We start from the raw sequence: 16630 nt of genomic DNA, 5'->3' as shown, positions 1-16630 counted from the left end.
GGTTTGTAATTACGTTTGTGTTTTGAGTGTATTATGAAGGTGTAACGGAATATACCTCTACATACCACATTTATTAGACATATCACAGACAGTTGAACCAGGTGCAGGTATACAACGACAGAGAAGACAGTATTAACGTTATCTCCATACTTGAGTGTGGACACCACAACCGTGCAGAGATCTGTCTGGGCTTATATCCCATAAGAGACGATGTTCGTTAGGATGAACACTGCTTCACAACGACCCTATGATGAGGGACCATAAGGGGATATCAGTATAGATTTTCTGTCATGGAGGCTATGTCTTGTCTGTAGAATGCTTGACCATGCTGCAGACAAGAGTTGGAGCAACAAAGTGTGTTAAGAGTCTCTCATGGTCAGCTCGTCGACATAACAGTATTGTTAGCGCTGTTAAGAAAACCGCGAATGCATTTAATCAGCACTTGGTGGACATTTGACCTATATTGTATAACTTCTTTTTGAACTTAAGAACTTATCCGTGAAATCGTCGGAATGATACTGATACGAAATATACGGAACAATGAAGTTGTGAAATAAAAGCGACTAAATTATATCATAATCTTTAATGAATGATTTCCATTGCCACAACAAATCACTTTGTCCATTGTGCGATTCCGTTTCTGTCATTAGTATGTGTCCATGAAATCACCATCAAATAGCAATGATACCAGGTGTTCGCGAAAAGACAAGCGTATCCTGCCCCACCGATGGCACACGTCACAAACACATGCACAGGCAAGTCAATTGTTCACAGGAACATATGGAACAAGTCAAAATAGAGAATTACGTCATATTTGTCACTGATGCGGTAAACATTTGGAAATTTCCTCCAGTCATCTACCATTAAGTTTTTTGAAAGTTGTGCTGAAATCTTGAATGATCAAACAACTTTTGAGCAAAAGTCATATGACGTCTTCATGGAAAGAGCAAATCGATTGTACCTCAAAAGTTGTGAACTGTAGACACAAAAGGCTGGAGCGACTGGAATATTGCTCGACATAAAGGGGAAAGTTGACTTTGGAATTATGAAATCATCCCTCTTGTCTTACAGTCTTTTGTGGAGTTTCTTATCACTCTGAATCTTATGAAATATGAAAAAGATGAAACAGAAAAACATTTCAGAAGTTAACATTCTGTTGGCGCAAACCTTCAAACACCATTAGCTAATACATGCAGCATATCCTCTTCTTCATTTGGCTTAAGTGGTATTATCAAAGAATGATTTTTAAAGTAAATTTCGGAACGGAAGAAAGTTTAAGATTGAGTTTCTGAAAATATGATCATTGTGTTTTTAATAATCCTAGTTTCCATAATTGATGTTTCAGAAATTTACTCAATGTATTACTGTCGGAATGTCATTTTCGAAAATAAGGCTATTAATTTGAAAATAATTTTTCATAAACGTATTCACTACTTTTTCAAAAAAAAGTTTAAAAGTTAGCGAACTTTCCTGACTAATCCTACTTTACAGGCTGACTGTGGAAAGATTTCAGATTTATGATTAGCAGTTTGACCGGAAATGCACGACGCAGCTGGCGGAAACGTACGAGGGCGACTGCCCGCTACATGTCTTCATCAGTACCATAAATATCATGATCAATACGCACACCAATTTATCAATTTCAAATTCTCGTCTCAACGTGTCCGTTTTGAAAGGCATTACGCTTCATACGGCCTGTATGAACCATGGTCGCACGTCGAAGTGATGCCAATATGCCAAAGTCTCAATCAATTACACTATTCACGATTGTCAATTTCAAGACGCTGTCTGCACTATTTTTTGTCTAGGGCTGGAAATCCTCTATGACCTTTCCTGTCTCGAGACTTAGACAATTCAATCATGCGACGGATCTCAATCATTTGCAGGAATTTACCTCCCGATTAAGTCTCTTTGCTTGATTTCATGGACCATCAATGCCTATGAGCTAGGACAGATTGGTCCTGCAATCGCTTAACCTGCCTTGTTGGCGATACGTCTTAGATAATGTCTGCAGGTCCTCCGCTTGTTGACAGTAAGTGCTATACGATCGTCTTTGATTTGGAATGTATAACACTATCTTTTTTGCAGGCAATACTTCGACACCATGTAAGGTAGGCTTCGTAGGATATCCTATGGAATATAATGATCGATTAATTTGTCAATTCTGCATTTATTGATATTAATCGTTAACCATTTTATGTTCGACCCCCCCCCCCCTTCCCAAGGAAACAAAAACAACAAGCACCAGCACAATTATTCATTTTATCAATCATACATAAATTGACAAGAAGCATCAGGATGTCATCAATGCGCCTGTATGGATGTTAGATTAAGTCGGAAATTGCTTCATGCTGTTCCACGTAATTTCAAGAACCATTACCTTTGCGTAAAGGAGGCGAATGAAATTATCAGGTAAGAGCAACACGTGGTTATATGGGTAAAGTTTCCGCGTCAGCGAACACTTGTCTCTTGCAACAAAAAGGATCAAAGACGAAACGATTCCCTTCACGGTTGACGCTCCATGATCAATTGCGCATGTCCTGCCAACATTTGCCTCTTCAAACGGTTGTGTTTTGTGAGACTATTTCAAGACATGCTGATGGTTATTTTACACGTCTTTGATCACTGTCGAATAATTGATATTGACACTACACATGGACATGGATTTTCCTCCCACGACAAAACAGTAGGATTTATTTAGGATAAGGGCTCATATCTTGAGACTCTTATCAAGTGCCGGGGGCAATCCACATATCAGCTCCACATATCCTCACAAGTAATTGTGATATCGTTACCCACGGAGAGTGCTCACTGCTATGGTTCCTGAGAATTCTTGTATACCAATACTCATGTCCATTTCAATGTACATGCCCAATTGAAGATGATCAAATGTGTTTTTTTGTTATCTTGAATTCACTGTACAGATTTAAGGGCCTGGTTGTGAAGTGTTCTTTCATATGTGTCACACACTCTTGCTTCTTCAATTATAGATTCTGATTTAAAAAAAAAGTCTCTTCGTTCATTAGAAGTTTCTAAAAGAAATGAAAGCGCGTTATTGTTATAACCTGTCTTCTCGATGGTGACAGTCTGGCCTCAGACTTCATTTTTACCTTCTTACACACCACATAAGCGTCTTTTTGCTCGTTGCTGAGATTCCGCAATATACGCATTGCCAATATTCAAGCAATGCTTTTAATGAGTCTGCACCAAACCATACAGTGATTGGTATTATGAACTTCATCTCAGGTCGTCGTGGTCCGATGACACACAATTAACCAAGTCATGGAGCCTTACCACCCGATTCTCTTACAGAAAGCAAAGTTTCTAGGGGAACAGTTCCATACCGTGATCCCCACGGGACCATCAGTGTGTGACCTTTTTTCAATACATAGCAACGGGAGTGACCATTATTTCCAGGTGGCCAACACAGTATGTGTTGTATTGCTGCTGTTGGATAGTAAAATGACCATCCGTTTCATGAACACATGGTATCATCATTAAAAATGAAAGCTTCGTAAGAGTAGGATTCTTTGTCTTTTCATGCAACAAGTGTTGGAATCCTTTATATGGAAAGGTACATCTGATCATAAATTTGAGATAAGGCAAGTCCGTAGGATCACTACGACATTGATGGCATCTGTTTTACATTAATGGGTCAACGAAACCTGCGTTGATAGATATTGATGATAAAATATACATCACCATTTCCAATTATCGTAACGGTGAACCTGTAGGTTCTTTGTTTGATTCGGTTCGCTATTTTTTGGTTGCAGATACGAATAAGAATACCTATGAGGCCACGGCGTTTTTATCTTACATTGTATTATTACTTTTTTTTTGACATTACGATCAATCATATGGTCACATCGTACGTCAACCAAGCCTCGTGAGATATAGGGTATTTACAACCACTTTTACGGTCTCAATCCATGATATCTTTTTAAGAGTTTCTCCTTTGGATTTCACATTGTGAACTTTGGTGCCTTCGACATGGAAGGTCATTATTATTATTATTATTATTATTATGATGATGATGATGATGATGATGATGATGATGATGTACTTTGTTACATTACACAGTTGTATAGCTGTGAATACTGGAAGGGTGTATCTGGGATGAAGGTCAATTCTTTCTGGCAGGGCGTGAATTAAGCGTAAATTGTATTACTTCTCGAGTGAATGAATGCATATTGTGCAGGCAACATTCCAACTACTTGACGGGACATGAAATGAGAATTGAGTCGGTCCATCCCGATTATGTTCAAAGTTTGTCAGCAACATACTCGTGCTCGTGGGTTTCGTCGAGATGGTAAACGTGTGAGACCTGCATCACTTCGGGCTTTCCTCCCACATGCCGTGATACAACTGGAATACTGTTGAAAGGGGCGTTAAGACCAACTCACTCACTCGATAATCGAATCAGGCTCAGGCAAACTTGTTGTTGAACCACGATCAGCGTCCCAAGGCTTCTGGGTACGAAGACATACAATCAGTCAAATCACCAAGTGTCTGGCCACACAATCCCCGTTGAAGTCAGGCCGTGCTGCATGCATAAGGTCCTGGGGACTTCTGCCACGGACTGGGGACACGGGTGGCCCAGTCGTCTAAGGCGCTGCGATTCGCTGTGCAGAGTTGCGTCCCTTGGGCACGCCTGAAATCTATGATAGTGGATTTGAATCCCGGTTCGCCCCGATTGTTTCTTGTCAGCACCATATCCGTGCTCGTGGGTTTCACCAGTGGAAAACGTCTGAGACCCGGAATACTGTTAAAAAGGCGTTAGATATCTAGATATCTAGATATTCGTGGCGTCGCATCTTCAAAAGGCCAGCATGTCATGTATATCATACACGTGTGCTGCTTTGAATACAATTAGAACATATGCACATCGCCTCATTAAAATACATCTTGTTCCCTGGTGGCTTGTATCCCATGATTAATCTAACATCATTACCAGATGTACACGCAATGCCTTTGAAGACATTCATCTACAGACGGAAGTCTGTCTGCAACTTGAAACGTACAGTCGGATCCGTACTGTCATGTTTGTCGATGAGCAGCTGTGGCGTCGCCACCATCACGACGAGCAAATTAATCGTTTAATCCTTCCATGGCCAACTCAATAGATAACAATGGTAATTCAGACATATCCACACCTCGCCTTAGAGGCAGTGACGAGGTGAAGGTCATATGGGTCCCAGAGGACGGGCGCTTGACGGTTGTGTCCCACATGATTTAATCCGACTTCCAGCTGGGCAGATGATGAACTGTGGTGGAAATTGGGGGAGACGGAATGATAAGCTCAGATCCCAGAGAATTATGCAATAACGGAAGCTGGGTTGGATGCAGATTGGAATATCAGCATTTGGCATCAGAGACCAGACTCTTGGAACTCATCGCAAGAAGTAATTTATTTCATTGGTATGATAAAAGTGGCTCTTCTGTTTGTGGCCAAGTGGTTTGTGTAATTATCTACAACACTGTGACAACCTGATAAGAACCTTGATTGCAATTGCGTCCCAAACAACCTTGTGACATTGGTTGATTGACACCGAGTCCTCTATATTCCCATAGATTTCTTTGGCTGTTTTAACAAACTTAGAGACCCGTGAGTAGGTCTTCAGCAACTGATGCTTCCCGTAAAAGGCAACCAACGAGATCGGGTGATCTGGTGGTCAGGCTCGCTGACTAGATGCATGTCATCGTATCCCAATTGCATGGATCGATGCTCATGGTGTCAATCAGTGGATTGTCAGGTCCAGACTCGATTATTTACAGACCACCGTCATATAGCTGGAATATTGCTGATTGCTGCGTTAAACAACAATCAAACAAACAAACAAAACAAACAAACCATGAACTGGTACCACAACATGTGTAAGTTTATTCAGATGTTGTGACATATTGGTAACCTAACCACTTCTTTGTGATTTTTTGATAGACAATAACATTTTTATTTTGTGAGGCCTGACGACGTGGAAAGATTTCACTCTACCACATGTGAAGAAGATGCACAATGGCCTTACTCACATAACAGCTACAATTGTGAATATAATCAAACTTAGACCTTGTTGCACCCGCAACTAAATAAGAACGAAAACGGGACCTGTCATGCTAAAACGCCCAACAAACACGTTCAGTGGGTAGAGCGTCGCTTGTTTCGATCCCCGCTCGCGTCATACAAAAAGACGTTAAAAGATGGTAATTGTCGTTACCCTTCCTGTCGCTCGGCATTAAGGGGATACACTTCGCTATGTATTGTAATAACCTTGAACGCGTTGTTAAACGCCATTTTGTCTAACCTCGTGTGGGGGTAGGCTTCAATTTATGTATGATCACTGGTCAGTCTTTACATGACAATTCAGCATTTCTTGCCAACAGGTTGTCAGTCATCACACTACATGTGTCTCTCTCTCGGGTCTGACTCTTAGTTCTTGAAAATGAAAAATATCGTCTTATATCACCCTCACTGTAATACAACGTAACAGCGACTATTCCGGTCAGGTTACATTTCGCGTATTTCCGTCTGCAGTGTACGGTACACTTAAGATCCCATCTCCCTCACAAAGACTCTCTGGCCAGGCCTAATTCGCAACTGGGAAATCGTCTTTCTACTAATTCCCTGCTTTGTTACGACTGTCGCCCTCGCGCCGAACACGCCGGTGCACTTTACCGTCGCCACAATCAGCAGACAACAACGTGGGTCAGTGGAAATTAGTGTTTACCAAAATATCGGACACTGGCATGACCTTCAACAGACATGTGTCTCTTGGCTTCATCCTTCTGTTTTAAAGGTCATCCTTCGAGGACAGGGTGTCGCTTAATGAATCAAAATTGGGCTAAATTTGTTAGCAGAAAATCAATCCCCCTGTACTTTTTTATTAGACCTGACCTTTCAGGACACGGTGCTTCAGTTTACGACATCTTCTGCTCTGGTGGGTTGTTGACGTGAGTGTCACTTACTGCGGCAGATGGGAGCAGAATTATCACCTGCGATTGTGTCGTGATATGCATTCTGATACATTATCAACAACTGACATCATTACTGGTGAGTTGATGCGGCTCAGCGGCTGTTGCAGAGGCAGGGAAGTTGTGTTCCATGCTCTGTTGTCCACATCCAGTCTAGGTCAAGAGGTTGTCTGAAACCAAAACATTTCCCTTTCTGTGTGTACCTTTAATATCTATATTCCGTACTCTCCAGGGCCCAGAGATCAGTTAAACAAAGAGATCGTAGCTGAACGAAGTCTATGTCCAAGTATAGGAGTTACGACACCCTTAATTCTGAAACGGGAGTAAGATACATATATAACTAAAATCGACAAAACCATTTTCATAATCAGAACTAAACGCAGATTCGATTGTAGACAATATCATAATCATATGTTGTGGAGTGGAGTGGACAAACAAAATCATTACAGTTTTCAAAAAGAGCTCAGTCACTTTTTTCAGACATTACCTTTGGCGCACCGTAAAATAAAATAGCTGTGAGTGTCGAAATCTGATTCGTATGATATTATTATTTATCCCATTGTTAAAAGGTTACTTCCCCCGCGGACAAGATCATCATATTAACTTAAGTCTCACATTTGGACACCGGCAAAGATTTGAAGTTCACTTGGTGCAAAGGGCTTGCCATACATGCCAGGTTTCTCCTCGTTCCTTGATACTAAATCGATAATGTAAAATTTATTGAGTGTAAAGACAAGAGGAATTACAGCTACTGATGGTTAATGCGATCAAAATGGTCTTAGATGTGAGCTACTCTCCACTTTACCAAGTTCAATATTTTATAAACATTTTTACAAGATATAAAAAATGCAAATTCCGTGGCCATTTTGGATTGCAGGAAATATCAGTTGTCAATGTAGGAGAATAGCCAGTCTAGATTATCCATCTAAACGGATTCTATTTAGCGTAAATGGCAAAATAGCTCTGGAAATCATATGAATGGACCACTGAAAATACGTGAGGACACCAGGTGTTCGCGAAAAGGATGAGCATGTCCTGCCCTACCGGTAGCACCCGTCATTTGGTAAAAAACGTACTATTATTTAACACAGGCTACATGTTTGACATGGCGTCAAACATTGCCATCTTAATTCACCTTTCCTTTGTGATGAACATTATACATGTATGCGGGTGTAACAAAACTTTAGTCATGAAATTTGATTATGCAACTGGTTCGTATTTTTAACACCATTCTGAATTTGAACGTCATATTGATGACATGACGGCTGTGTAAATGACGCCGTGATCATGCACATACTGCCTAATGCAATGCAGTAACTAATACAGTGTAAAATAGTATCATTGTCTTGCGTACACGTGCACTACACTTTAAAACTTCGCAATAAAGGGCATAATATAGGTATCACTCAAAAAAATTGTTATCAAATCAACGGGAATGTGAGTTGGGTTTAGCGCCGCTTTAACAGTGTTCCAGTTATATCACGGCGTGTCAGCTTAATGTGGGAGGAAAGCCCGAAGTGATGCAGGTCTTAGACGTTTACCACTTCGGTAAAACCCACGAGCACGGGTATGGTGCTGACAAACCTAGAAACATAATCGGGTCGAACCAGGATTCAAACCCACAATCATAAGTTTCTGGCGTGCCCAAGGGACGTGCACAGCGAATCGCGGCGCCTTAGACGACTGGGCCACCCGTGCCCCAAAATCAACAGGAACGTGCAAGTCAAGAAGCATGAAAGCACAGTTTTATTTCAATGGCAATAGTGCTCCGTTGGTCTCAGACATAACGAGTTAACAGGTACAATGAGAGCAACATGCCTCTCTTATGAATGACAAAGTGACAAGACTAGAAGTATTCCCCACTTATGAGGGCATCAAAGCATTGCTAGTTTGAGCTGACTACAATTTGGGCAATCTAAAACATTTCTACGTGACTTTGTCATAGAACTGGTATCTTTTGTGTCTAACCTTTTCCGAGCTGTGATTTCATCAGCGAAAAGCAACTCCTTGTAGGAACTATTTTTTGTTCTTAATAAGCTCGGAAAATGTACTTTTTGTGGGATTAGGTCGTGCTTAACAATGATTGAATTCAATTCCATAAATCCTTCCACTTGGCTCCGTGACAACTTGGAGAAAATTATCCTTGCTCATTTATTGCCAAGTTAAACTCGCACGTTCCTCTCTCTCAGTTGTGGTGTGATTGAATACGATTATCAGACAAACGAGAAGTGGTATTTTGATGCTATTTTCAGTTGCGATTGTCTGACCATTTCACGAAAAACAAGATGATCTTGATCATGAGCTAATCATATTTTGATATATATCTAAAAGGTTAACAAAGAATAACAGTAACGTTCTCATGAAACTGATAAAAACCCAATGAAAATATATAGAAGAACCATGACGGCAACAATGAAATCCTGATAACAAACCGGTTCTATGCGCTATCGTTTCACTGGATTGTTTGGTCAATCATGTGATTGTCTAGTCAAAACTCTATTGTTTTTAGGCCGCCGTCGTATAATAGTACTGCGGCATCAGGCAACAAACAAACACTTATATATATGCACAATGTGTGAGTGGCGCGTGCTTCCGGTAGGGCAGGACATGTTTAACCTTCTCGCGAACACCTGGTGCCATCACTCATTTTCAGTGATTCATTCATATATTGTTCACCTCCCTTTTGCCTTTAACTACCAATGGAATCTGTTTCGAGGGATTATCCAGACATTCTGGCGTTGAAGTCATACGTTTACTGCATATCTGTTAACACATATTCTGATACATCTTGAGATGAGTACTTCATCTAATAAATGAACCCCGCCCCCTTAAATGACCTATTATTGTCTATGATCATTACAGCCATATCATAGTTGCTTGTGAAGAACCAAGTTTGCAACGCATAAACCAGAATCTTTAAAAAAAAGTAATTGCCGTCGGGGTAAAAAGACACAGAGCCTACCAGAACACTGCATCCACCTTATCCCCATTTGCCATGAGGTACTAGGGCCGATTCTCCCACAGGTACAAAAGTAACAGGAAGGACAATCACAGTTCATTGATAAACCTAGAGTAATGAATATAATCTCAAGTGATCAGAATCCCAAGTAACTGATTTTGGGGTCGATAAGGCCTTCTGCGTGTTTACATTACCGGAGGACCGAGCCAGTTATCCATAAAGACGGTCCGGATCTTTAACATAGCTTCCAAAGCTAACTTTTCATCGCTTAAGATGGACAGCTCGATGAAAATGGCTTATTGAACAAACTGGCTCATTTAACTTTGAGCAAACACAAGAAGAGTATCAAGTTGTGTACAGAAGGGACAATCACAGCTCCATTTAACTAATTGTAAACAGAGGACGTCTCGGTCAGACACTTCTTCAAAGGGCCGTGAGTAGATGTCTACAGAGACACATTGTCTCAGTGCCAGTCAGCTCTGCGTTGTGTTCGGGCACAACAACGTCGTTTAATGATTTACACCAAGTCTCTAATGGTTATTTTGTTAAACGTGATTAAGACGGAGAAGTATACCTGAAATCTCTAGTGGGTATATGGTCACAGGTATAAATGTATCTTAGAGATTTACCTCAAGTCTCTACTGGTTATGTATTTAGCTGTTCGTAGTTTGAGGTTCAGATTGATGACCGACCCTTGTATTTGTATGGCTAATGTATGTTAAATGTTTAATTCCCTTGGGTTTTTGGTTACATTTTTGGTGGTAACAATATATCTACTTCTATCTGTGTTGTATAAAATATGTTCTACAAGTGCTCTATGCCACATAATTATGGTTTTAGTATTCATGTTTGTTGAAATGCTAATCCGTAACAATGGATAAAGGTTTGTTCACAAACACACTTAAATACCTTGCATGTCCGCTTTGGGTCAAATATTCCCAGATTCGAGGGCTTCAACGTTGACGTCCGCGCCGTACCTGTAAAAGCTGCGAGGCGCTAGAAGATTATCAGCCACATTACCATCTCATCCGGTCGGGTACCCATTCAATGATGGATGAATAGAGGCATATATCGAATATATCGAGTATATATACTTTCCTAAGGAGAGAGCCCATGTCCTTTAGTGTGGGGCAAGTTGCACAGTCACCCAACCAACTACTCTCCGCAACCAAAGTAGTTTAACTTCTTCTGATTTGTGCACTGCGCACAGGAGCACGTGCCACCACACGGTAGACCATTGTGACGTAAATAAACAGTCTGTCAAATTATAAGGCCTTGGCGTTAAACATCTCGTTTCTACAAGGACCAGTTGACTGACGTTTCACTGTCAGGCCTTGCTTGACTTAATATTGTTTAAAAGTGTTTATTGACCCGTTTTAACCTATAAGGGAAAAAGACAGGAATTGTGGTTGAGAAATAGATCGATCAAGGGACGTATATTAACGTCGGTAAATGTCCGCAAGGGGGAGTAACCTCGAATACTTTGATTTGATGATTATTATTTCAAAGACATGGGTTGCTGAAGACATATTCTACCCCGGAATCTTCACGGCTCAGCTCGGACACTGATTGATGTTGAGGAAGATGGTTATAGTACTTGGGATTTAGAATCTCACCTTCTCACCTGTTTTGTTTGTTTGTTGTTTAACGCCGCACTCAACAATATTCTAGCTATATGACGGCGGTCTGTAAATAATCGAGGCTAGACCGACAATCCAGTGATTGACATCACGAGCATCGATCTACGCAATTGGGATACAAGGACATGCATCAACCATGTCAGCCAGCCTGACCGACTGACCCGCTAGCTGCCTCTTACGACACGCATAGTCCCCTTTTACGGCAAGCATGGGTTGTTAAGACCTATTCTCTACCCGGATCTTCACGGGTCACTTTTCTCGTGTCAACTACACATATTCTGTATGCACCTTTTGATTCATTTATTAAGCGATGCTATTTAAGTACACGAAAGAGGGTAAATTGTAAGCTTTGATATATATAACATCAAAACGTCAAAGCCTTTAAAACACCATGAGTAAGTATGGTTTTACGCCTGTTTCAGCAATATTCTAGCATTGCAGGGGACAACAGACATAAGCTTCACAGATTGTACCCATTTTGGAAGTCGAACTCGAAATCCGCCTTAAAAACTTAGCATTTTTCAAACATATGTCACTGTCGCAAGAACAGAAACAAATAAAAGCAACGAATTCGGAGGAACCGGGTGGTCGCGGTACAGATGTTCTGTCTTACCGGTACCGCCCGCCGATGCCCAAGTCCACCACTGTCCAGAAAGCGGTTACTCTCAGTTAATTTGACGACATCATAAAAGTGAGGTTAAATTTTCCTGTGATTCCATAGCACTGGTGAAACAAAAGTAGCGAAAGACCAGCAAGAAGTCGGAACGAAGTTGCACATTGTTGGTACCCATGAAGTCATCCAAGCATTATCACTGCAAACGCCCTGAAAAGATAATGAACACTCCACGTGCTTAACTCAGGAAGGAAACTTGAGATGGATATTTCCCAGGACCCCGGCTGTCATGTTCAAAGTCAAATTTCGTCAAAATAAACCAATTTGTTTCAGAGATCGATGTATGCTATGGCGTCAGGCATCATATTTGTTTTACCTTTCATGTTGTAATTTTCGAACCAGCACGATGCGTCGTGTGTTTGAGACAGCATGAAAAGATCTCGTTCGCTGTAATGGCAAGTTTCGTCACTCACATTCAAGCAACCGGCGACAATTAGACCAATTGGCCTTTTGTATCCTTCTGTTTGTTTCTCTACAACGTACTTTGACATTCTGTCGTCTGCTCCTACAGCCCTTTCACTGTCTCGGTGAATAGCTCAACCTCTCGTTCCAGTGTTTAAATTCTCATCCCACATCGGTTCCACTCATTAGGAATGTCGTCATCTGCAACGTCTGTTTCTTTAACAGTTGTGAGCATAGTTGTTTGTTCAGTTTACATCTAAACAAGAACGTCAGGTCTGGCTATAGGACACGATGTACTTCAATATGTCGTCACCGATGAAATCGTGCCCAATTGACATTCCCTTTGTAAAGAGCGGCGACCAAGAAAGCATTCATGCTATCAAATCAGTTTGGATGATATAGAAATTATTACACGAGTTCGTGTATCATAATGATCTGACGACACCTTTTGTTTGTTTGGTGTTGAACGCCGCACTCAACAAGATACCCTCTATATGGCGGCGGTCTGTAAATAGTCGAGTCTGGTCAAGACAATTCATGCTTGCCGTAAAAGGCGACTATGCATGCTTGTCGAGTCATTGACATCATGCGGATCGCTCTACGCAGCGCAGTTGGGATAAGATGACTTGCATCAAACAAGTCAGCGAGCCTAACCACCTGATCCCGTTAGTCGCCTCTTATGACAAGCATAGTCGTCTCTTACGGCAAGCGTGGGTTGCTGAAGACCTATCCTCTACCCGCATCTTTACGGGTCTAACGACACCGATTTCAAGAAAAATGTAAATGTGTGTTCTTTGCAATTTCCTGAAATAATGTCAACAATCCTTCGTCAATTCAGTATGATAAGATGTAGTATTTATGGATCTCTTCGTTTTAAAGCATATCTCAATAATCCATCGCAAGATTACGTAATCGAGATCATGAAAAGCTGTGAAAATCCGGAAATAGGATCAACGAGCTCCGAAGGGGCGAGTTAATTCTACTTTCTGAATCAACAGATTCTAATGATTTTATCTTGACTTAAACCGTGTTATGGGTGATGTAATGTTTCTCTATAATTTTGCATATTGACCTGTATTTGCGTCAGGTTTACTTGTTTAAAATGGACGTTCAGACTGGCGAGTGATTTCCAGGCTCAAAGTAAACTGCAAGTATAAGAGTGTGACGTCATCATAATGGTTTAATACGGAAGGAGCCGATCCTATTTTACATGAAAGTGTTCATTTCATATTCTTTACTGTTATTGTATCAAACTCGGGTTGATATTTGATAAAAAAGATATCTCCAACACCTGGTGCCATCGATGAAGAGAATTTAATGTTGTCACTTTGAATTTAGCAGGACTGAAAAAGTATCATACCATTTTCAATCGTGTTTCTGCCTTCAGCGCTTAACAATTGATAGCTGGGTTGTTAATTGCAAAAAAATCGTATTTCATTGTGGCTCAAACCGGATACCGTACTTTCCAGCCGGGAATTGTGTCTTCATTAAGGTTGTTGAGATTGCCAACTGTTACACCTGCAGCTGCTGCCAAGTACACGTGGCTAATGATATTTATTCTCCTATAAAATAGATAACTATTATCTCACATAAAAAAATGGAAACTCCTACATTACATGTTACATTCGTAAACGCCTATTAGATTTCTATGACTACATTTTTTCTAATTCGTTTTTTTTTACAATCCGCTCCGCGAGGATTTCAGTGGAGATCCTCGAAACCAAAGCTTTATCGTCAACACTGCCAATGTCGGAGTTGAGGAACAGCTTAACGTTATCTTAGCAGGACATAATAAACTCCAGTTAAGCAATGTAATGTGTCTGAAGAAGACTGTCAAGGGAAGGATACTCTTTGTATACGATGGGCAAGATGCCCAATGAGTTTTGGTACTTGCTGCAACCATTATGCAGTAAGGTACCCCTGTCGACTGAAGCTTCGACTTCAATGTAAACTAAAGGTAATGTTACCCGGAGGATGTGACTTAAAATGGTTGTTTTCGATTGTTGTTATTCCCACTTGTGCTACTATTTAGCTGTGGGATAAACTAAATGGGGACCAATGGTTCCCTTGATAGAAATCAACTCCGACGCTCAGTGTTATGCGCGACGACACTACTCCACGGACAATTCATCAGGGGGGTAATACTGTTATATTTGTTTACGTTTATGTGTTTACTGAACATATAATAAAGGTAATATATTGAAGACTAAATCGCAAAGAAAAAGTACACTCTTCAAAAAAAGAAACGCACATGTAGTATGTAGTTTATTAAACCTGGCTACACAAAAATCCGGTATATAAATCGGATATATGTTGTTGGAAAATGTTGGTGGCCTGATATTCGACAAACGGTGCGTCAAAACGCAGCCATCGTCGATTTGGAATGTTTTAAACGGCATTGTTTTCACACTTGTTAAAAAATGTCATGGGGGGGGAAACAGTAAAGCAAAATGCACGTGCAAGACTAGTTATGGCATTCGTAACTCGTGGTAGTAGCTATATAAAGGCAAGTTCGAAAATGCCGAGAATGCCCAGCGCTGCCGGTCGGAAAATCACCATAGGACGTATCTAAAGAGGGGAATCGCAGTCTTCTGTTGCACGCTATTTCAACGTCCACCACAGCACCATTTGCCGCCTTTGGGACCGATACACACAGTTCAATTCCACAGCAGACAGTCCGAGAACCGGCCGACCACAAGTTACCACCCCTGCACAGGATCGCAACATTCGACTGTTCCAATTACGTCATCACAATGCCACAGCTACGGAGACTGCAGGACGCATCCCTGGTTTGAGGAGGATATCGGACCAGACTGTCAGGAACCAACTTCGCGAGGCTGTAATCCGACCCAGAAGACCAGTTATCGTCCCTGTTTTGCAACAGATCCATCGACAGCGACGCTTGCGATGCCTTTGTTCAACGACATCATGTGACTATCTAGCTGAAAGATTTCATATTTGTATCTATGATATTAAAGTAAATTTATCGACTTTATTAGGTACAATAAATGTACTAATAATCTACCTGTGCGTTTCTTATTTTGAACAGTGTATAGTAAAAAAAGTACCATCACGGAATCCAGTCAAGTTTCAGATGGTGCTAGAGCCGAGGCAAAGGCGTAAAAGGAGATTTTAATAGTAATGATATTGATGCTCTTTAGAAAGACTACAAATGACAAACTCCAAATTGTATCCCATAGGAAAAAAACCTTCGATTTGTGCATCGCTGCACGTCTCTGGGGGAAATCGTGTTATTCAGCTGATTTAAACTATCTTCGGGAGATTCCAAGTCGATTTTCATTTGACAGCCCGGATACTCGTTTTAGAGAGGAGGACTTGGTGATTGAGGCAGCGGCTTACTTCCTAATTTCCTGAGTTTGAGAAAGATTTCATGCTGTCGCCGTACCTCGATGACAGAAGCATGGTGTCATCCATATACACGACAGGCCAATCTCTGGAGGGTACTGTCGTGATTAGGGAAGAGCATTGGAACTGTGGTAGCTCTGATTAGTGTACTATAACTGATGATTCGTGCTTTTCATCCTGTCGTTAAGGATTAACTAAAAGTGTGTTACCGTCTATTAGCGGAAGCACATACATCACATTTCCAGTCGACGTATTTTCAGAAGCACATCATGAGGTGACATTATTCTGTGTTACGTTGTACATAGCATTACTGAATTTCAAGTGGATTTCTGTTGTGAGAAATAAGCAATTATTGTGAACTGTCAGCTATCATTACTCATTATTATATTATTACATTGATTACAGATGTTAAAGAAAACTGGCGCGGTCGAGTAGACTAGTGGTTAAAGCGTTCGGTCGTCACGCCCAAGACCCGAGTTCCATTCCCGACATTGGTACAATGAGTGAAGTCCATTTCTGTTGTCCCCCGCAGAGATATTGCCGAAATTTTGCAAAGAGCGACGTAAAACCATACTCAGTCACTAATGACAACTACCAGTCCTAAATTTCAAACAAGCCAGAAGG

The 16630-nt window shown here is 41.0% G+C and overlaps 1 protein-coding gene across 1 annotated transcript in view; it reads left to right on the top strand.

The window, feature by feature from the left end:
• LOC139442474 (neuroglobin-like) overlaps window positions 1–16630 on the top strand; it is a 77305-nt gene that overhangs the window by 44703 nt on the left and 15972 nt on the right. The gene's annotated exons all lie outside the window — the stretch shown is intronic.

This window comes from Haliotis cracherodii, unplaced genomic scaffold (assembly GCF_022045235.1).
Source record: "Haliotis cracherodii isolate W230 unplaced genomic scaffold, xgHalCrac1.p SCAF_5, whole genome shotgun sequence".
In the NCBI taxonomy this organism is placed as follows: domain Eukaryota; kingdom Metazoa; phylum Mollusca; class Gastropoda; order Lepetellida; family Haliotidae; genus Haliotis; species Haliotis cracherodii.
Note: the sequence above shows the minus strand (reverse complement) of the source record. Positions and strands in the feature narration are given on the sequence as shown.